Source organism: Nilaparvata lugens, chromosome 4 (genome assembly GCF_014356525.2).
Source record: "Nilaparvata lugens isolate BPH chromosome 4, ASM1435652v1, whole genome shotgun sequence".
In the NCBI taxonomy this organism is placed as follows: domain Eukaryota; kingdom Metazoa; phylum Arthropoda; class Insecta; order Hemiptera; family Delphacidae; genus Nilaparvata; species Nilaparvata lugens.
The window spans coordinates 12319724-12342703 of record NC_052507.1 but is presented as its reverse complement, the minus strand read 5'-3'; the positions used below and the strand labels follow the sequence as shown (position 1 = coordinate 12342703).

The window sequence follows — 22980 nt, the reverse complement described above, 5'->3', positions numbered from 1 at the left end:
ATTTTTAATATTCTTTCCGAAGAATGGACATTGATAACATGGTAGGTTGGTAGCTGCCGGCTTGTATTGTAGTCCAGTGATAGAGGCCAGTTGATGTTTAGTGGACGCGTTTATAGTAAATATCATGTTTAGTTCAGCTCCATAGCGGACACACTTCTCGTTTCTCTTTTTCTCTTTATAATGTTCTCGTCTTTCTTCCTCCTTCTACTCCTGGTTATCATCTTATCATCCACGTCCACTAGTTATAATTGTTTCTTAAGAATAAACGATCTTATGTTGAATATAGCAAATATGGACGCGTTTATAGTAAAATCACGTTTAGTTCAGCTCCACGGCAGACACACTTCTTGTTGTTTCTCTTTCTCTTTTCATAATGTTCTCTTCTTTCTTCCTCTTTCTACTCCTGGTTATCATCTTATCATCCACGTCCACTAGTTCTAATTGCTTCTCGTTCTTTCACTCTCTTACTCTCTATGTCTCTTAACAATGTTTCTCTTCTTCCTTCCTCGTTCTAGTTCTTCTTTTAACATCCACGTTTTTTCCTCTCTTTCTATTTATTTTTTCTTGTGCTCACTATAACCTTGGAAATTTGGATAGCAATACCAAGTTTTCTCCTTGTTTCTCTCCTTCTAAGTTGGTGGGATTATGTCCAAAGCTCCGCCAATTTATGTAGATGTATAACAATATAATTATTATCTATAGTTATTATATTACAAATTGCTTTTTCATATCATATACAGTTCAATAATTATTTTCGTAGTCTATATTATGTAAATTCATCTATAATTTTGCTGTATTGTAAGCTATTGTATATAAGTGTATAAACCAGTATATATTGTAACCTACATAAATAAAGTACTCAATCAATCAATCTCTCTCTCTCTCTCGCTCTCTCTCTATCTCTCCCTTGATACCCTCTCTGAGAATGGACTTCTTAAGGTCCAAACTTCACCGTGTCATGTGAAAACATTACAGTAGTACCTTAACTTTTGCATTTTCATAATTTTTCTTGCTCAATATTATTGTAGAACTCATTAGTTTAATATGATTCACCATGTCATTTTACCGCTACTTGTATTTATTTTTAATGCTAGAACGTGAGTTGAATTATGTTTTGTTAAACACATGAATAAAGGAATCTGAATCTCAATCTGAATCTCTCTCTCTTTCTCTCTCTCTCTCTCTTTCTCTCTCTCTCTCTCTCTCTTTCTCTCCCTCTCTCTTCCTCTACATTAATCTTCATTTTAAACTGTCAGCAATCTTCATTCAAACAATGCTGATTCTATATCTCCCCCATTCCATTCTCTCACTCACTCTCTTTCTCTCGTTCTCCTCTCCCTCAGTCTTTCTCCATTTCACCCCCTCATTCTCTCTTCCTCTACTGTGATATTCATTCACACTGTCAGTGATCCTAATTCTCATACCACAAATGCCTCCCATCGGAACACTGCCACCAGTTTGAAGTGAATCGGCCGCTGTAGCAGTGCACGCGGTTTCTTATCGCCGCTTCCGTCGACTCGGCACCGCGCTTACAAAAATTAATGCACATAATTTCAACTGCCGTCGTCGTCCCGCTTGCGAAACGTGCACCCGCCGCCATTTTTATTCTATAAAATACAGTTTAATGCAAAATGGCGTCGGCGTCGACGTCGGCTGAAAAAAAATGAAAATTGTGTCTTTGCTACTTCGCTGTACTCTGTGGCTCTGTATGAAAGCCCAAACTAATATTTTAGCTGAGTTCAATTTCATTAAGAGGCTAGAAAATGGAATTCGCCGATTGAATCATCGAATGAATAGAGTATAATAGAATATAATGTGAAGTTGTATAATTGAGCGTAGATACTGTACTCAGTAGATATTGTAGCTTGAATACCTATATTAAAATTTATTTTCATGTTTTTATGTGATATATGTTTGACTATATATCTATGTATTATGTTAACTTAGGAAGCCTATTACATCTATGTTTGTTTAATGGCCAATGAAGATTCTTATTCTTATTCTTATTCAGACAAGATTCATTCATAACTTCCAGAGTTCCTTATAGCGGACATAAATAATATCTAAAACGAATTAATAAAAACAATGTAAAAACTTGTATAGTACCCTTTATTATTAAAAACTTTAAAAGTTATTGTGATTTCTTTGTACAACGTGTAATTGTATTATTTTATTATTATCTTTTTTTTATAATTTGCAATATTGTTGCTGTGATATAATACTATCTACTCTACTATTTATAGTTTCTGATTATGTGTAATGTATAAATTGGAAGAATAAATCAATTTATTTTTTTATTGTTTTTATTAATTTGTACAAAAGTAGCCCATATAAGTGAAGTGTTTTTATTTAAAACGAATATGTGAAGAGACAAAAAATGATAAATAGTAGTTATTATTGAACGAAAATCCAAATTAAATTGTTTAATTCACCCTGAAGACTTATGCTACTGCAAATATTTACAACAGGGTAAACTGCTAGATGGAAATTAAATAGTAGTATTCTTTTCTCCATGTCTAGATAGATAGCATCAATACTTCACGTTTAAACAATCTTGGAAGTTTGAGTTTACTATAGAAAACATGAATAGACTTCAGTTTAGATAAGTTCAGACATATGCGCCATGAACACGAGCATTTCACTTTCCATCTGCTGATGCTATGTTTATTATGGCCCGGTTGCACAACAGCCGGGTTAAATTTTAACCGTGATTAATTACACGAGAACCAATCGGAGTAGGCGTTTTTGAAAAGACGGCTATATATTATTCTATCTGTACCTTACTACTTTTGTACTGTATTTTTCCTCTACTATTTCTGTATTTCTGACTATTTCTGTCTATTATTTCACTTTTCATCAGCTGATGCTTCGATTATATATTATTATCTTACTATCTCTGTACAGATACATAATAGAATAGCATCAGCTGATTTTTGTACTGTATTTTTCTGTACCATTTCTGTCTATATTTCACTTTTTTATCAGCTGTTATTATAACTGCATCTCACAATTTCTGTACAGATATAGATATTATAATAAGAATAGCATCAGCGAAATGCGCGCGTGGTCTTGGCGCATAAGTCTGCATGCACCTTATAATAATATTGAATCAGATTTCAAGCAACTGCTATCAACTGAAATGCTAAACTAACTAAATCAATGCTAAACTAACTAAATCAATGCTAAATCAACTCAAAACTCAAAGATTTTCGTTCGACATCATCATTGGGCAAGCAGTACACATAGCATGCAAATAAAAATGTAAGATATGATATATTTACAGATGAGATCAACAAGTTTACTAATGTTTGAGGGAATCTACATGAATGACAACAATATTTCAATCCAATTCATTTATAATCTCCGATTACAGTTCAATTTTCCAGGATTTTTGTTCATATCTTCATAAATATTCAGGAGCATTTGAACGGATCTCATCCATTCTAATACTTGACAATTTATTCGTAATACAATAATATCAGCAGCACGTATATTATGCTTCCCAATTATCCAATGATTACAGTTTAAGGCGATGCTCAATATTGAAGAGGTTTGAGGGTTTGATAGCTGGGTTCTTCAGAAATAGATAAGTTTATTGTACAAAATTTTCCTCTTACTGATTATGAACAAGAGTAACAATATCGTGGGTAAATGACAGCTCACTATAATATTACTCAGTTATCAATTGATAATGATTTGACATCTTGTGGGACTGGACTTCCCAGCTCAATATACTAAAATATACTAGTAACTAACTGAAAATTACAGTATCATAGTACCTATCACGTAATCATAGTAATCAGTTGTAGATAGAAAAGATTACTTTCATAATATAATGTGCTATCATTGAACATGTAATAATGAACATTTATAATATAATCATGGTATCATTTAATCATAGTAATCATTTGTAGGGAAAAAATGATTACATTCATAATACAAATGTAACTTCCTTTTATTGAACATTATTTATTTATTTATTCATTTATTATGGTTCCCTCTAATCTCGTAGGACTTCAATAGTCCTAAATTTGTATGATATAGATATTATGAATTAATGTATAATCATTTAAGGGCTAGTTTCTAAGGGCTATTCTATTTAAGGGCTACTTCCCTATTAAGGGCTATTCTCTATTTAAGGGCTACTTCCTTTTATTGAACATTATTTATTTATTTATTTATTTATTATTGTTTCCTCTAATCTCATAGGACTTCAATAGTCACACCCAAATTTGTATGATATAGATATTATGAATTAATGTATATTTAAGGCCTAGTTTGCCAGGCTACTGTGATGGAATGTGGATTGGATTGGAGGTTGGAGGTTGGAGGTTGGAGGTCGTGCCACCTCACAGCCTGAGTGAGTGACGTAGTGGCACAACTCATAAAAAATTCATAGCTTTTCCTAAATCGATGAATACCTTTCAGCTACCCATCCTTCTATTGTCCTATCCCTCTCTCTCAGCCACTCACACTCTCTCACTCTTTCTCACGTGCTTCCTCTCACGCTAATCATTATTCTTTCTGCTTATCCATTACATGCTCAAACTTTTTACGCTGTTTATTTTTGTATCATTCATCATTTTTTGTACAGTGCTCTCTTCAAACTTCTTCTATCTTCGTTTATTCAATACAGTTTTCGAAAGTGGGTTAAGATACCCTTCAGTAAGATAAATAAATGTATTCTCGTGATAGTTTATTGTTTAGGAGGGGATGTTTCTAATTGGAAGCAACGTTGATGATTGATTAAATATTAGAGTTTTCGTTCCTTTAATAATTATGTCGGTCAATTGTTTATTTCATAAGTACCTTCACTTTATATAATGTGCTAAGTTAAAATTCAAAATTCGAAAATTTCCTCTTATTTACAATGTAGTATAGTTTATTATTCTCATATATCTCCTCCTCTTTTACCGTCTTCTTACCTCGCATTCATCCATCGCCTTCTTTCTTCCTGATCTTCCACTATCACTTTCTCCTCTCACCCGAACTCTCATCATCATTCTCTCTCTCTCTCTCTCTCTCTCTCTCTCTCTCTCTCTCTCTCTCTCTCTTCCTCTCTCCCTGATTTCCGCCAACAACCAGAAGTGCTTCCCCAGCATAACAGCAATATAGCAGTCCTAACCCACACCACCCCATCACAGCCTGTGAATAGGACAGTAGGCTATCATAAAGTAAATTAATAAATCTCTTTGAGCGTGTCTGTCCTACCATAGCTTACACACTTCCAAGTGCTAATCTATATCTTTATATATCATGTACATATCCACACTCTGGTCGCAACACAGGATTATATCTATGTGTCTGATGTACATATGTATTATTATTCAATAGTAGGTTACTGTAACCAACACTAACTATATTGTATACCTTTTTATTTGATTTATATATCTATAATTTCATAATACGTTACTTTTGCCTATACAACTACATATAATCTATTGGACGTATATATCTATAATCCGTGGTATCAATATCTACGTATTTGATGTAGTATGTATCACAAATCTCGTAGTGAGCCACTGATATGATAGAAATAAAGAATAAAAATCCCTTAAAGTACCCTTTTCAAAATTGTGAAAAAACAATTTAAAAAGAAGGGTTTTTATTTTCTCTTTCTAATTCTCTCTATTTTCTCTTTCTACACTGTTTTATCAACTAGTTGACGTTTTGTTGAAACTCTTTTTTGGTTCGTTGATGCCTTAAACGTCAACTATCATCTTCTCAAATATATTATATCTATATCTTATTGCAACATGTACAGTAAATGCGTTTAATTCTACACTGTTTTATCAACTAGTTGACGTTTTATTGAAACTCTGTTGAGGTGTTCGTTGCTGGCTTGAACGTCAACTATCCTCTTCTCAAATTATATTATATCTATATCTTATTGCAACATGTACGGTAAATGCGTTCAATTCTACACTGTTTTATCAACTAGTTGACGTTTTATTGAAACTCTGTTTCAGTTCGTTGATGCCTTAAACGTCAACTATCCTCTTCTCAAATTATATTATATCTATATCTTATTGCAACATGTACGGTATGTTGCAAGCAACCAACATATTACACCCATTGCTTCACCAATATCTATAGATATACCTTTTCCTCCACCCATACCTGTAAATAGCCAGCCGAGCTTTTAGCGGTGTAGTAAATTCTACGCAATCGGAAAACTTTAATGAAAAATGTAGCCGAGCAAACGACAGAAGTAGGCTCTTCAGATAGATGCCGCTTCACCCCCTCCCTTTACGACGAGAGGGAAAAAAAAGGGGGGTCCAACGGTGCTAGGGTGCCCCTTTGTAGGGTGGTTGATTGGAAAGCGTTCCCTTTTTTCACTCAACAGTTGAGGAATATTGAAAGGTATATTCAATGGACTACTACAGTTCTAGTAGTGGTTATATTGGAAGTGGAAAAAATTTAAGCTTTTCCCTTTAGTACCTGATGAGTTGGTAAATTCAAGGATGGAGATTGATTTATGTATCCAATTCCCTATATTAGGCTACTTACTTCGTTTCGAATTATCAAGTCTATTAAATAAGTGAACACTAAAATATTCTGTAAGAATATCATGAATTTAACGTTATCTATTTCGGACTGTGTGTTATGTTAGACTATCGAAATGTGGGAGAGGATTAGCACAAAGTTACCTTATTTTTGCTCTCCCTATCATTTCGATGATGTACTTATTGTTTGAATGAATAAAGCCTCTTTCACACGGCAGAATCCTGGCTCCTGAAGATCATATTAAAGGATGAAGAATTTATTGAAAAGTTACATACATTTTTCAATATCTATGGTGTCATCATCAATGTCATCTTCACACTGGAGATGACACCTTGAGTGATGAAACATGTATGTAACTTTTCAATGAATTTGTGATACTTTTAGACAATATTCTAGTGTTTCATCATGGATAATATCATTATAACTCACCAAAAACAGTATCTAAATTTCATTTACTTGGGGTCATGACAGAGGGGTTGTCTCATGATATTGGATTGCATACAAGTGGAAACTATTGAAGCTGTCAAATTGTCCTTCAATTTTGAGAAGTTTTGGTTTTTTCATGGAATCATTCATATAATCATTGATTACTTGAGTGATTTGAAAGTTTTCCAGAGAAAAAATTCGGCTCTTGACTTAAATATTGAGGTTTTGCAGGGAAATCTAGAGACTGTGCACTGAGAGGAGAATTCAACATGGAAATTAGAATTTTGTGAACTACAAGACTTAACCTATTTTGGACTATGTGTAACCTTACATAAATTTGGGAGAGGAATAGCACAAGGCTACCTTATTTTTTCTCTCCCTATAATTTTTATGATGTACTTTTTGTATGAATTAATAATAAAATAAGAATTGATTTATTATTGTTATCAGGACTTCTAGGGTATATCATTACGGGTAATATTCATTATTTTTATTTCAGTTTCATAAATTTTTTATTTTCTTCACGTGTTAAATAAAGCTTTGAAAGGTGATGAGACCTGACTATTCGCAATGGATGACAGTATCATACTTCATTAATGAATACATCCATTATCATTATCATTATCTTATTCAATCATCTACCATTAACACCATTGGTGTTTCAGGTGAAATCAATTTCATCCTGATCAGCTGTTTGTTCAACGTGTTGAATAATAATATACACGTACTTTGTGTCAATTATCTAATATTATTAAATCATTTCTAATAATACCAACATATTGCCATTTGTATGCAAAAACCCAACCTCCCTAACCCACCCTTTTACCTTTGAAACAACTAAACAGAAACTTTTAGGTTATGTTCATCTACCCACTCTAGAACATGGTACGCCATATTGGAGTAGGTCTATTTCCACTTAGAGAACACTGAACATGTTGTGGGGGACACATTATAAGAACTTTTTTGTAACTAACTATTGTATGTAATTGTGATTTATCTAATATTTAATGTGAATGATGTAGTTGTTTTAGTTTTTTGTAGAGGACAAATTATAAGAAATTTTTTGTAACTAACTATTGTAATTTATCTAATATTTTATGTGAATGATGTTGTTGTTCTAGTTTTTGGGGGGGGGGGGAATGAACATTCATTTATTTAATCTTATAGGCAGGATGAATGATATCTAGAAGAACTGAGACCCTCCTGGCTTTTCTACCAAGATAAACTGTTCAACTCCTTACAAATTCCTCACTTGAAATACTTGAGTCTCGAAAAATATACTGTATATTCATATCTAAATACTTTGAGTACGAACCAACTTTTTGTCTCTCAACATGCGCAATGTCAACAATATTTTTATTTTCTATCAACTGTTCAACTCCACACAAATTCCCAACTTGAAATACTCAAGTCTTGAAAAATGTACTATATATGTTCATATCTGAATACTTGGAGTACAAACCAACTTGAATAGGCCCTGCAATGTCAACGATGATACCATTTTAATGATTTAGAATATTTTTCCGAACAATGACCCTCATATTTTGTCTCTCAACAATAACAACAGCCTATTATTACGGTTTTTTTTATTCCACTGTCACACTTTTTATAGAAACCATCTTGCATTCAATTGCTGGTCACCCATAGAGGGGTTCACTCAGCATTCCTTGAAAATAACACCAACTCTTCCCCCTGCTGACAGTTGAAAGTGAATTTCACTATAGTGGTCCTATTCTTGCAGCTGGAAAAAACACACAAATTAACATTAAGTCGCAATAAAAAAAATATGTAGAGCACATTAGGCGCATGAAAAGAACGTAGGGGTGTGAGGTGTTCTTTTTTTAGAATATTCTTTTTTTTGTACCTCTCACATGAAAACGACTCATTCCATTTTACGATAACCTACACCCTCCACCCCTCAACCAATAACCCCCTGTTTTAGCGAGGGGGGGAAAAGAATTCCAGCAGATCATGATTCCTGATTCAGGGGTATGGGAAGGGAGGTGGTTTTCCACCCTCCTCGTACCCTAGCGACATTAAAACGGGGAGCAGAATAAAAGATACTCATTGTAGAGGGGGGAAGGTTGGTGTACCCTGGAAATAACCCCCGAACTCGTAGGAATGAGATAAAAACAGACCGTAGCGTAGAATCGTCTTTCTGGTGCGGTTTTTGTTGCAATGAACTCGCGTCCCGTGGTCTACCGCAGAAAAATATACTCGCAAATACACTGTAATTAGAATAGGGACAATGGTGATAAAATTCTGGAGTGTGCAAAAAATAGCAGGGAGGTTTTTAGAATGTTTGGTGTGGGAATCTCTGGATTTTGTCGAGTTTTATTTTTGATAGTTAGTGTTGTAATAAATAAATTAATACATTCGTTTGAAAAAGTTGGGGTGAAGAGTTCATTGTACTGCAGGAGAGGAAAATATCCATGGAGGAAATAAAGTTCAAGTTTTTTATTCCCAGCTTGAAATAGTTTAAAAGAATGTGCAGATGATAATGATGATGTAATGTTCGTTTTGACTTCTCTTCATATTGACACTAAAAATGATGTATTGATTGTGGTATTACGATTGATACAATATTCTGAAACTAACTATTGTATGTAATTGTAAACTATCTCATATTTTCTGTAATTGATGTACAGTAGTAGTTTTAGTTTTTTGGGAAAAAAACATTTCTTTATTTAATTTATTTAATATTAGCTTCATGTTTTGTAAAGATTGCATCACGAGTAATGAATGAATAGATGAATAAAGTATTTTAATGGTCTACTTGGATGTTCAATTATTAAAGAAAATTACTAGTACTTTTTATAGTTTTCATATAAACACATCTAGTTTCTAGTAGGCCTACTTATGCTATTTCCAAGGGTCGAAATATGATTTTGACACCTGAAAAAAATGGGTACTCGAAGCTAGTTTTGTTTATATGAGAAATATTAAAAGGATACTAGTATTGAAGTACTAATCTGATTACGACATTTGAAAAGAACATGAGTGCTCGAAACTAGTTGTGTTTATTTGAATAATTGACCGAGCGAAGTGAGGTCTAAGATTCAAGTCGACGGTTTGGCATTTCTGTTAATGTTTAAATGTTTATATGTTGCACATTTACGGCGAAGCGCGGTAATAGTTTTTCATGACATGTTACAGGTATGTTCCTTTTTTTAATTGCGCGTCGACGTATATACAAGGTTTTTGGAAATTTTAATTTCAAGGATAATATAAAAGGGAAAAGGAGCCTCCTTCATACGCCAATATTGGAGTGAATATCTGACTATAGAATTATTCATCATAAATCAGCTGACAAGTGATTACACAGATGTGTGGAGAAGCCAGTCTATTGCTGTACATGAGGTCTATAGTTTCAATCAGGTACTTGTGGATGAGAATACTAGGTGAGGTCTATTGTTTACAAAACTACTAGTATAAAAAGTTCTTACCAACAGTAATTTTTTATATACAATAATAATTGATCAAATTTCAGTTTTGCATTGGAAAATTGTTGGTAGGGGGAAAGAATTCCTGAAATATGAATAAATACGAAAATAACGAAAATCCGAAATTAATATAATTATTCAAATTACAACAACTATGGCCTCTACAGTATTATATGAGGAATTTGAAGTTCGGAGTTATCATCAACAAAACCTGATATTTCTCTCTAAATATTCGCACCATCGATTCAAATATCTCATAAATTTCAATTAACAATGGAGTGCATTTCCTTGTATGCAGTATGACATTTTATGGCGGTCATTAATGAGGTCATCCCGCATGACACACTTCCGTGTCAGCCTATTGTTGCAACGTCCTTGAATTCTCTGAAATGCATCAATTTATTGAAATTTCATTGTTACTATTTGTAATTTTTTATTAAAAACTATTTATAGTTTGATTGTTACTAGTTTATCAACAATTTTTTCAATCGAAAGTGTTGCTCAATTTAGCTCATCAAGTGAATTATCAAATCACTTGATCAATTCCTAACTAATCTATTTATCGTGTTACTGTATTTATCTATGCTAATGAGAGTAACCGATAGTGAAAAATTAGGGATTAGAAGTTTTGGGCAATAGCCTGTTTTTCAACTATTGCATTGTTTGCTTTATCAAATAAATAAAGAGAGCTTTCCAACTTCACATCCTCATCATTGTAATTAATAATCCAAAACAATCTGATATTTTTAAAACAATGTTATTTTTTAAAATTTGTTATTTTTCGAGTATTCTAACATTGTAGCGTTTGAAGTTAATTTATTTCAGTGTATTTTGACTCTTTTCAGCCCAGATTTCTAAATATTTTCCGTTTTTTACTCTAGCCATTCTAGATACTATTGTGACCACTTCAAATCATTCAATTTGAGAATGCTCTACGATTTCCAAAGATTGGAAATAATGTCATATGAAGATATGTAGTAATGTAATATAAATTCATTAAATAGCAGATTATATAGTATGGGAGTGCCCAATATTCAAGGCCTCACGAATGGCCATTAGCTCTTGAACAATTAAGATTGAGCTCTATACTGTCATTGGCTGAGATCACTGGAGGTTGAGACTGTCATTGGCTGAGATTGCTTAGGCTACTGTCTACTCTCGTCCAATGACAGTAGAGCTCAACCTCCATTGGACAAATGCTGATGACAATTCATATGGAATCTCCCCATAGTATATCCTGCTGTTAAATTTCAAGCTTTCAGTGTACTAGAGATTGATAATGGTGTAACAACCGAATCAAGTCGGTTAAATTATTCTAACCAATTAGTGGGTTTGATGATATCAAGTCTTTTCTTTTACAATGCAGTATCTTATATGTCCCTCTTTCCTCTACCTCTTACCCTACTACCTTTCACCACTCCACATTTTTTTGACCCTCAGTGGAAACGGTTTGATTTGATCCTCATTTACTCTTGTTCATATATTCCTATCAAAGCCGTTATCAATATCCCTAACGTCTCTTCGGAACCTAATGATAAATAATTTTTCAATGGAATCAACTCTTTTGTAAACGTTTTCAGTCATTAATATTGGTATCAGACTCCCAAAACGTCTCCAGTAGAAGTTATGTGTTTCTATTAATAACAAATCATTTTCCAGTGAAATATATTTTATTGTGCCACAAATCGGAACCTAATAATAAATAATTTTTCAATGGAATCAACTCTTTTGTAAACGTTTTCAGTCATTAGTATTGGTATCAGACTCCCAAAACGTCTCCAGTGGAAGTTAATAATAAATCATTTTCCTGTGAAATATATTTTATTGTGCCACATACAGTTCATACTCTAAATCGTATGTATTCAGCCGTAGATATGGAACGACGTACGTTCTCACAATAGGCAGATCCCTTTTTCGGCTGAGTTATGATGTATGCTCCTATGAATATAACTGGAGCGGACAAAAGTATTGAATTCCGATGTTCCTATTCACAAATGAATGGAAATCATTTCGCAGCTAATGAATTATGCATATTTCTGAACCGAGTTCACCTGTGGAGTACATAATCAATACGTATTATGATGAATGGGGGTCTTGTAGTACGGTATTGTCTTTTGTCTTTTTCTACTTGGAGTAATTTTGTATTATTTTGTCTCTCTCCTTCATTGGTGTTACATTTTTTGTCCTCCTCTCTCATTCACAATATCTCTTGTCATTCATTTTCTTCTCTATTTTTCTGTTTCATGTTTCCTCCTTCCCTTTTCACAATTATACTTCTCATTATTTTGTCCCAGTTTCACTATCACTCACTCTCTCTCTCTTCCTCTCTCTCTCTTCCTCTCTCTCTCAATTATCTTTCTCAATTCTAGTACTCTTCTTCTTCATCTGTTTCTTCCTCCATCATAACTTTCTTCCATTTTTTATTATTATTATTATTATTATTTTTTATAAATCTGTTACAATAATGTTCTTCCTTTCTCGTATATCTTAATATTTTTCAATTGCAATGCGGTTATACTTTTTGTGTTTTAGCTTATATTTTTCAATTAATTTTACTGAGTTTACTTATTATTTCTTATTTTGTATATTTAGAATAATATTTTTGATCTATTATTACTATTTTGTAATTTCGCAATGTATAATTGTAATGTCATTTAATGTCATAGGTTTTTCAAGACCTGGCATTTAATAATTAAATCAATCAATCTCTCTGTCCCTTTCCCCCTCTCACACACAGACTCTCACTCTCTCTCTCTCTCTCTCTCTCTCTCTCTCTCTCTCCCTCTCTCTCTCTGTCACTTCCACCTCCTCCCACACTTTCTCTACCACCCTCTCTTCTCATTTTCACTTATTTTCCTCTCCTCTCTTTTTTACTTGATTCACAAAGGCTACTTCTTCATCCTCTCTGCTGATTTATTCTTTTCAGGACAGTAATTTATGTGAACCATTATGAAATGCTACATCAGGATGATAATGCTATGTTATTTGATCAATGCTTGACATATAGAGTGGTCTATTTTTCATGTACTGCATGCAGTAGCTTGACATTTACTCAATCATCTCTGTGTACTTCTTGAATAATTTTATATCATGAATCCTATTACTGAAGCCTATATACTATTCAAATCAATTGATATACTATCTATAACTCGATTGAAATGAACTCTATAAAACTATAGTATACAAGTTACATTGACATAACATAAATGCTGTATTCAATATCATTTGATTCTAAATGGAGTGATGATGAGTGGCATTGCATAGCAGACTAGAGATACCGGATTAAACCAAAATATGAACAAAAGTTTTCAGCCAAATCACTCCTGTATTATCGGATGGGCAAGTTGATTGTGGGTCCCGGCTGAAGTATGATGACATTAGCAATTGCCCATTTACGGCTTAAACCATACAGGAATTATATATGAAAACCATACAGTATTATATTTAGACGAGGTGGGACCTTCCTGTAGGGGTCTCCCAACCAATAAAAGTCATACAAATTTACTTTAATGCTAGATGAACTGTGGGCTATACAACATCTCATAAAGTTCACAAAACATTATATTAAGATTGAATCACTTCATCTCAACTGAAACTCAATCTTAACAGCCTCATTAAACTTAATCAATACAGTTTGATTGATTGAGTACTTTATTTATGTAGATTACAATATATACTGGCTTATACACTATATACAATAGCTTACAATACAGCAAAATTATAGATGAATTTACATATATAGACTAAGAAATAATTATTGAACTGGATATGATATGAAAAAGCAAGTTGTAATATAAAACTATAGATAATAATTATATTGTTATGCATCTACAAAATTGGCGGAGCTTTGGAATATCAATGTCCATTCTTCGGAAAGAATATTAAAAATATCATCCCCACTAACTCTCTACCAAAACTAACTCTCTACCAAAAGCAGTTTGAGGAGACATATAAGGGAAAAACTGTTGTCTACCTGTAAATAGATAAATAAACTGTTGATTTTGTCATTTGCCGGTATATCGTATCTAGACCTACTCAATAATTTACCATGGGAAGAAAAAGATTTCAAATAAAGATGTTTCTTAACTTAGGGACGCCTCATAACAATGATGAGAACTTATTGTTGTCGAAAATGGATCCATTTCATCACGCAAAGAAGAAGCTATCAGTTAAGATTACTGTATATTATGATTTGTTGAAATTTTTTCAGCAGTGTTTACGAGTTTGTGTTTCTTGAATAGTTCCAAATTTCTTAAATAACTCAATATTATTCGTTAATTAATTTATCAATTTAAGCCATCTAAATTCAAAATTTATAGTTTTAATGTTTATTTTGGACCAATTGTTTTTTAAAATTGTACACGTGAAATTCTAACCTTATCTTGGACTTTGTCACCTATAAATTTGGAAGGAAAATAGCACAAGGACTACCTTATTATTTTATCTACCAATGTTATTACATTAGTGTTATTTGCATTGTAAATAAATACATAAAAAATGAATTTCTTGTCCATAATGATATTTCGATGTTGATCAGTGTTATTGAATGAATCCTGTTATACTTTCAATTATTGACTGTTTCTCTCTTTTTTTGTAGGTGAGGAAACAAAATCCAAGGAATATCGATTGGCAGCTTTCTTTCTAATTAATGACATAATTAGATGAGATTCACAAATTCCTGTATAACTGTGAGTATTTATATGCTTTAATACTTTCATTATTAAAATTATTAACAGTAGAAACGTGATTCCTTCAAGTAAAATCTTGTGGTTTATTGGACTGACTAGATATAGATTATATTTTATTGAATAGATTGAAAAGTTCATCAAGATTCAAATTAGATGAGATTTGGTTAGGTTAGATAAAATAGACTTTTTAGATTCAAATTCCCTCTTCTATTTGAATAGATCATGACTATTTTATTGTAGTAACTCTTTCCATTCATCGGAATTGATTTTGTTAGTCTCATTCTCGGAAAATACAAATTGATTTTCACCCAATGTCTGTTAATAGGGGGAAAGAACGATTCTAGATTTACTTTTTGTGTAGTTGAGATGTTGATATAGTGGTAAATATTCATATTAAATGAAAAAGACTGAGAAATTGTCAAAAAACCACAGATTTAATATTGAATAGAGATTGAGAGGAGGTCATTTGACTTGGTACAAATATGTTCTTGGAAAGTCCGAATATTTTTGCAATATTTATCATCATCATTCCTTGCTCTGCTACATGGGAGTGATTCATCATTTTCATGAAACTCTAGATTTTCTATTCTAGATAACTCTACTAATAATTCTCAATCAATAGGTCAGTATTACCTGTAAAACATTAACAAGAATTTCATGAATTTTATTTTTAGTTTTCTAGTTGATAAAGTTTTTAAAAGATATCGAAAAATGGATACCTCTTGAGAGCTAAGGTTATAGTAACATTTGTATAGAAAATGTTACTATACATCTTTATTGCAAATTCTATGTAGGCTGTTACACCTTCCGTGGGACACCCTGTATTTATAAGAATTTAGTGTGTACACATTTGAAACTAATCACGGAGTTACCACAGTATAACAACTTTCCTTTCTAGAGGTGCGTACAGACATACGCGCCGCGAACATGAGCAATTCACTTTTGATCAGCTGATGCCAAGCTTTTTATAACTGTATCTTACCGTTTCTGTGAAAATACAGATATAGTCAGCTGATTAAAAGTGAATTGCTCATGTTCGCGGCGCGTATATCTGTACGCACCTTTAGATTTGCAAACTTTTACACTGTAATTCACTAACTGAATATAGATATACTGACAGTCAATGTTATCGCAGCTTTCAATACAGCCTCTCAAAGTATGTAAAAGTGTTTTACATGTAATCAACATAAATTTCATGAAGGTGCTATATTGTAGATAATGAATAACATAGCTGACCATTGAGTATGATGATGATTACACCCATTCTGAAACATTTTCATCAACTTCCGCGTTCAAACGGAATATAGTGAGATGCACTTCAAAGTTCATACTATCAGCATTGTTTGAATGGGGAAGCATTCATGTTATCTATTAGCAAGACTGACAGTTTGACGTGAATCATACTATAGTTGGAGTGTGACCTTGAGCTCAATGTTGAATACTACTGACAGAGTGCGTCATCGACGATTCTCGGCAGAGTTGCATGAATAATAGGCACTTAGTATATGTGTATATACTGTAGATACGTATATAATAAGCATAGCAAATTGTGACACAATCTGCTTGGTCTGGAAACTCTCACTTCTGGAATCCTATCAATATGAAATCACCGGTTTATTGTAGGCTACAATATGGAAACGCCGGTTATTTTAACTATATTGAAGCCTTGTTTCCATAGCCACTAATTTGCCACAGGTTAGGATAGACGAGACGACTTGAACTTGTAACAACTGCTTTATGAAATAATTTAAAAAAAAATTCTAATTAAAATAAGAAACTTATAACTTCTAGAAATTTACGAAAATTCTATAGATAGCACAGGATAGATAGTATTCTATAGAGAGGTCCTCGTTATAATGGCAGTGGATAAAGATAGGAGATCAACGTTGCCGATCCTCTGTCTTATCAATGCCTTTTATAGACGGTAGCTGATACAGGTTTATTGATATAATATCAACTGTTCATTCTCGTTTAAAACTAGTAGTTCTATGAACAGTAGACCACATGCAGTATTCTCAAGTATTCACAAGTACCTGATTGAAACTATAGACCTTATGGAAATACAGCAATGGACTGGCTTCTTCACACATCTGTGTAACACTTGTCAGCTGATTTATGATGAATAATATTCTATAGTCTGATTTTACTCTAATATTGGCGTATGAAGGAGGCTCCTTTTTCCTTTTATATTATCCTTGAAATGCAAAATTTCCAAAAACCTTGTATATACGTCGACGCGCAATTAAAAAAGAAACATACCTGTCAAATTTCATGAAAATCTATTACCGCGTTTTGCCGCAAATGCGCAACATAAAAACATATAAACATTTGAACATTCAAACATTTAAACATTGAGAGAAATGCCAACCCGTCGACTTGAATCTTAGACCTCACTTCGCTCGGTCAATGGAATCGCCGGTTTATTGTACAATATGGAAACGCCGTTTATTTTAATTATATTGAAGCCTCGTTTCCATAACCAATGATTCACCACAGGCTATGATGAGACAACTTGAATTTATAACAACTGTTTTATGAAATAAATTTAAAAAATCCTTATTGAAATAAGGAACTTATAAAATTATACTAGGAATTTATAAAAATCATATAGATAGCACATGATAGATAGTATTCTATCAGAATCTAAGCTTGAAGCTCAAAAAAAAAAAAATAGTGGAAAGGGGTTTTTGGGGCCTAAAAAGGGGACTTGAATGTGTTGAAGGGGTTTGAGAAGGAAGAGGAACACCAATAGTTGAATAGTACAAATGTTTAGAGAAGGTGTGAGTATCGTATGTGTGAAAAAGAGAGGGATGAGGATTCAGGGCCCCCAAAAAAGGAGAGAAGGGTTTTTGGGGTTTGAGGTGGTTTTAAGGAGTTGGGAAGGGTGGAATAATTTTGAGATAGAGTGAGAGGGTGTCAGAGAAATTTCTTACGCTTCATTACCCTCCACTCAATCACCACTCTCTCTCTCATTCTGTCAGCTGTGTAATGGTATCTTCTCTCCAAGGAGCAGTAAGAAGACCAGTCACTGCCATTTAACGTGCGTTCATATATCTATATTCTAGCCGAATACATATATATCTAGCAACATTGCATACATTATCTGTCGTTTTGGCCTGATCTAGTTTCCAAATTTGCATAAATTATAAAGTTGGGTGTACTCTAGCTCAAACAGTTACTTGTAGCTCGGTCTCAGTCCTTCTTCTTGTCATTCGGATCCTTCTTCAACGTTTTCCTTCTCTATTATTCTGTTTTAATACAATTCATTTAACGTTTCTTCAACATCTCGATCATTTTTCAGTCTTTTGTATTTCATTTTTTGTATTTTGAGTTAGTTTTTGCCATCAAGTCTCGTTTAATCTATCTTCTTCTACGTGCCTCATTGTACTTCTATTAAGCTCTTTCAATAGCTAATCAAAATAATATTGAATATTATTAATTTATCAATAGAAACGGTGATTAAAATTCATTTTACAAATTCCCACATTGATCATAGTAACTAAGTGGCTAGAGTAAATGCGGTCAATCTCCAGAAATCGGCAATGAACGAGTCAAATTTAATTTTAAGAACATATTATTTTCTAAAACCAAAATAATATTGAATATTATTCATTCATCAATAGAAACGGTGATTAAAATTTATTTTGACAAACTCCTACATTGATCAACGCAATTCAGTATAGACCTTATTAGTTCTCATCTTGTCTATCTTAGCCTCAATTCATTCAATTCAAAACTTTATTGTTTCTTCCAAAACCAATACATTCAAAATTTCACTTGAACAGCAAAAATACAAGAAACCAATCACCTGCAAGGAAAATCCTGTGCGCAGGTGAGAGTTGCCAACATTACATTAACAAAAAATAATAAGAAATTCAATATCATAATATTAAATGAAAGAGATGAAGAAAAGAAGGAGAAAGGGAAAGAGAAAGAAAGAGAAGAGCCTGCAAGAGTGCCAGCAAAACATACCTTGATAGAGAAAGATAATATGAATTAATCAAAAATTTTATCCTCTATTTTAGGGTTATTATCCATTCAATAGATCTTCTTTTGAAAAATTTATCGGATCTACCATTGATATGTTCAATGAGGTAATCTGGAATGTTGTTAATCAATTTATTTGCTATGTAAAAGTATTGTCTTCTGCAAACATTGAGATCCATTCTTATGTTTTCAAATCTCTTTCGGAAGGACGCAAATTGAGATTTGTATCACGGAAAAGAAAAAGACGTCTATTATTTTTAATGAAAATTATTAGGTTTTTGATATAAAGTTGACGAACTGTTAATACCTTAAACTCATTGAACAAATATTTAGTTGGATACAGACGAGGTTTACCTAGGATAGTTTTAATTAGGTGCTTTTGAATAATAAAAAGTTTGTTAAAATGAGCATTCAAAGCACCTCCCCAAGCCCGAATACCGTATTGTAATACCGATTGTGCATATGAGTAGTATATCAGCTTGTTATGTTTACATTGTTCAGTTGTTTGATTTGATAAAATTTGTAAATAAGAAATCTTAGTTTTTTACACATGTTATATATGGGTGTTCCATCTTTTCGGACAAGAACATAGGTTTTCACTGTTGCAATTTAGTAAATGGATTTTTAATGGTATTGAGTGACTGTGGTTGAGTTGATGCGTTTGGGGAGAAAGTAATGAAGACGCTTTATCTGTGTTTAGAGTTAGAAGATGTTCATTCAGCCAAGAATGTACCACCCTCAAACCATTCTCAGCTGTGATTTTCATGTTCTCCCATGTGCGATCTGTGAAAACCAAAGCGGTGTCATCTGCAAATGATATGATGTTACAATTTCTTATTTTTAATTAAGTAGATCATTTATGTAAATTTGAAACAGTATAGGAGACAGAACTGTTCCCTGTGGAAGACCATACTCGGAGAGCTTCTTAATACTAGTTTTATTATTAATCGTGAGTATTTGAAACCTATCAGACAGGTAGGAATGGAATAATCTTAGCGGCAACCCCTAATACCTAGATGTTCCATTTTTTTCAAGAGCCTGGACTGAGAGATAGTATCAAAGGCTTTGGCCAGGTCTAGAAAAGTTGATAGCGTTTATTTTTGTTATTGAAGTTATCTGTTACCAATTCCAAAAGTTTAGATATAGCATCTTCTGTTGATTTTCCAGCTTGAAAACCATACTGATTGACATTAATAATTTTGAATTGTCCAAATAACTCACTAATCTATTTTTTAATAATTTTTCTACAACTTTCGCTAGATTATTAAGTAAACTAATTGGTCGGTAATTGGTAGGATTAGTTGGATCACCTGATTTATGAATTGGAACGATTTTAGCTACTTTGAATTGTTTGGAAAATAGCCAATTTGAAAGCATTTATTAACTATTTTTTTCAAAGGTTCAGTGATAAATGGAGAAATTTTTTTGAGACAAGTAGGGTTAGGGTGTCCATACCGGGAGAAGAACTAGCTTTTAAGGAATTTAGGGTGGGGAATATTTCATTTTCATCTGTATTGGATAGAAAGAAGGAATTATATGAAGGAACAGTAGAGTCAATATGGGTATGTTGTCTGTCACTGACAGGGCTATTATTTATCAATTTATCTGCATACAATTGTCCTATATGAGCAAAATGATGGTTCAGAATTTCAGAATCTATGTTAGGCATACCTGTTTTACGTTTGGTATTCAATAAATCATTTATGCATTCCCATGTTTTTTTAGAATTTCCTCTACACTGATTTAATTTGTTATTGTAGTAGTCATACTTGCATTGCTTAATCATGTTATTTAAAGTGTTTCTATAATTAATATATTGGGTTTTGAGAATTATATTGAAAGGTTGTTTTTTTAGTAATTGATGCATGCGGTCACGATTTCTTATGGAAGTAATAAGACCAGTTGTGATCCAGGGTTTAAGAGGTTTCATTTTGTGTGATAAAGTTTTGATGTAAGTAACTTTCTTTATTTCAGTTATTAGTATATTAACAAAGAGATCCACGGCATCATCAACATCCGAATCAATTAGGGAATCTACATCAGACCAGTTGTAATTATTCAAATTTGTAGCTAATTCTCTGAAATTAATCGATTCTTTATAATTCCTCATTGTCAATTGTGGTTTCTTTACAGTCTCTTCTATACCCAAACTCAAACAGATTATAAAATGATCAGTTATACTTGTTTTAATTATTGCGCCAATAGAACTATTAATATAATTTGAAGAATTTCTGTAGAAAATATGATCTAAGCAAGATTGTGAGCCATTAACTACTCGAGTAGGTTTATTTATGTAAGATTTAAAGCCGTTAGATGAAAGTAAGTTGAAGTATTCATTAACAACGTTTGAGTTACGGTTTAAATCTATGTTTAAATCACCAGTTATAATTATGTTTTGTTTTTTAATCCCATTCAGGTAATCAATACATTCATTTAAACTATTGATAAAAATATTTAAATCTGAAGAAGGTGATCTGTAAATAGCTACTATGGTTAATTCAATATTATAATTCAGTAAGGACATATCGAGTATTAGAGAGTTAGCTTCAAGTATTTCAAAGTTTATAAGATTGATTTTATGCATATTCCTACTAAAGACACAGATACCGTCACATTTATTAAGTTTGCCAGGTGCGCTATGAACAGAATAATCATTAAGATTGTAATTAAAGTTGTTTTCATCACTCCAGGTTTCACTAAGGACGATAATGTCAAATGCAGTTTTACAATTTTGTATAATATAAGAAAATTCATCAAAATTCTTATTCATGCTTCTGATGTTCATATGACAAATATTGAAAAGATTTATATTTAATTCATCGATGTAGTTATGAGGATTAAAATCGAAAACATTATCAATCTCATGAGTTTCGTAAGACTCCTGTAATAATTCACTATCAAAGTTGTTTACCAATACCATAGATCTAGCCTACAATCTATGGAATTTTATTTTCTGACTTTCAAGCAATTTTTCGTTCATTCTTTCTCTACCCATTCTCTTCACAATTTTTTTTCATTCCTCATGATCCATATTTCTAATAATTTCAGTCATCCTACTATTTCTGTTAGTCGATCACGTAAGAATCACGTTTCTTACTTAAATAATAAGTTTGAATATGACTATTACAACTATCGAAATAATTATATTAAATTGATTATTTCTTAGGTATTTTTATTTAGCAGCTAGCAATTATATCGGACTGGGAAAGACACCAACTAGGTGTGTATAATAACACAACTATACAAGGACCGTGTAGATTAGAATAGGAAAAAGACTGTACTCAGGACACTCAACACCAATAAAGAAGTAGACAAACTGAAGAATAGAAGATAAACAAGGCAACTAACATTTTAAACGAGACAAACACACGGTCGTGTATGTTTATAAAACAAATGCAGAACAAGCTAAAATGAGTTATTTAAGCAAAAATATACCTTCCAAATAATGGTAACAGAACCAGGAGGAGAAATTGGTACAATGAAAAATACGAGAACATGAAATGATAAGAAACGAAGGAAGAATACATTTTTCAAAGAGTACTAACAGTTCATAAAAGAGAAACGAGTACAATGAAAAATATAAGAGGAACATGAAATAAGGCTTCATAGTAGAACAAGTGAGTCTTTATGTAAACTTTTTTCATGATGCGGTTTCCAAGAAAAAGAGTTGAAAATGAGAGAGAAGAGACTTTTCCAAGAACATCAGTTTGGAAATAATTAGTCTTTCAAACACGGTGGAAAATAGTGGAACATGGTTACCAAGAAAACGTTTCAGACATGGTTAAAAGGAGTGTAGAGTAGACGTCAGTTGAAAATGATTCGATAAAATGGTAATGTTGGTCGAAAAAGATGATGAAATAAAAACAGAATTTCCAGCATGGTGAACAATACTGTCATCATCTAAATACGGTAGACATGTACTAGCAACT

At 32.6% G+C, this 22980-nt stretch overlaps 1 protein-coding gene across 1 annotated transcript in view; it reads left to right on the top strand.

Moving 5' to 3' along the window:
- Window positions 1-22980, top strand: part of LOC111049323 (DE-cadherin) — a 477993-nt gene that overhangs the window by 175087 nt on the left and 279926 nt on the right. The window contains exon 3 of the mRNA XM_039426678.1: window positions 14974-15064. The gene's annotated coding sequence lies outside the window, so the exon portion shown is untranslated. The remainder of the gene's footprint in view (window positions 1-14973; window positions 15065-22980) is intronic.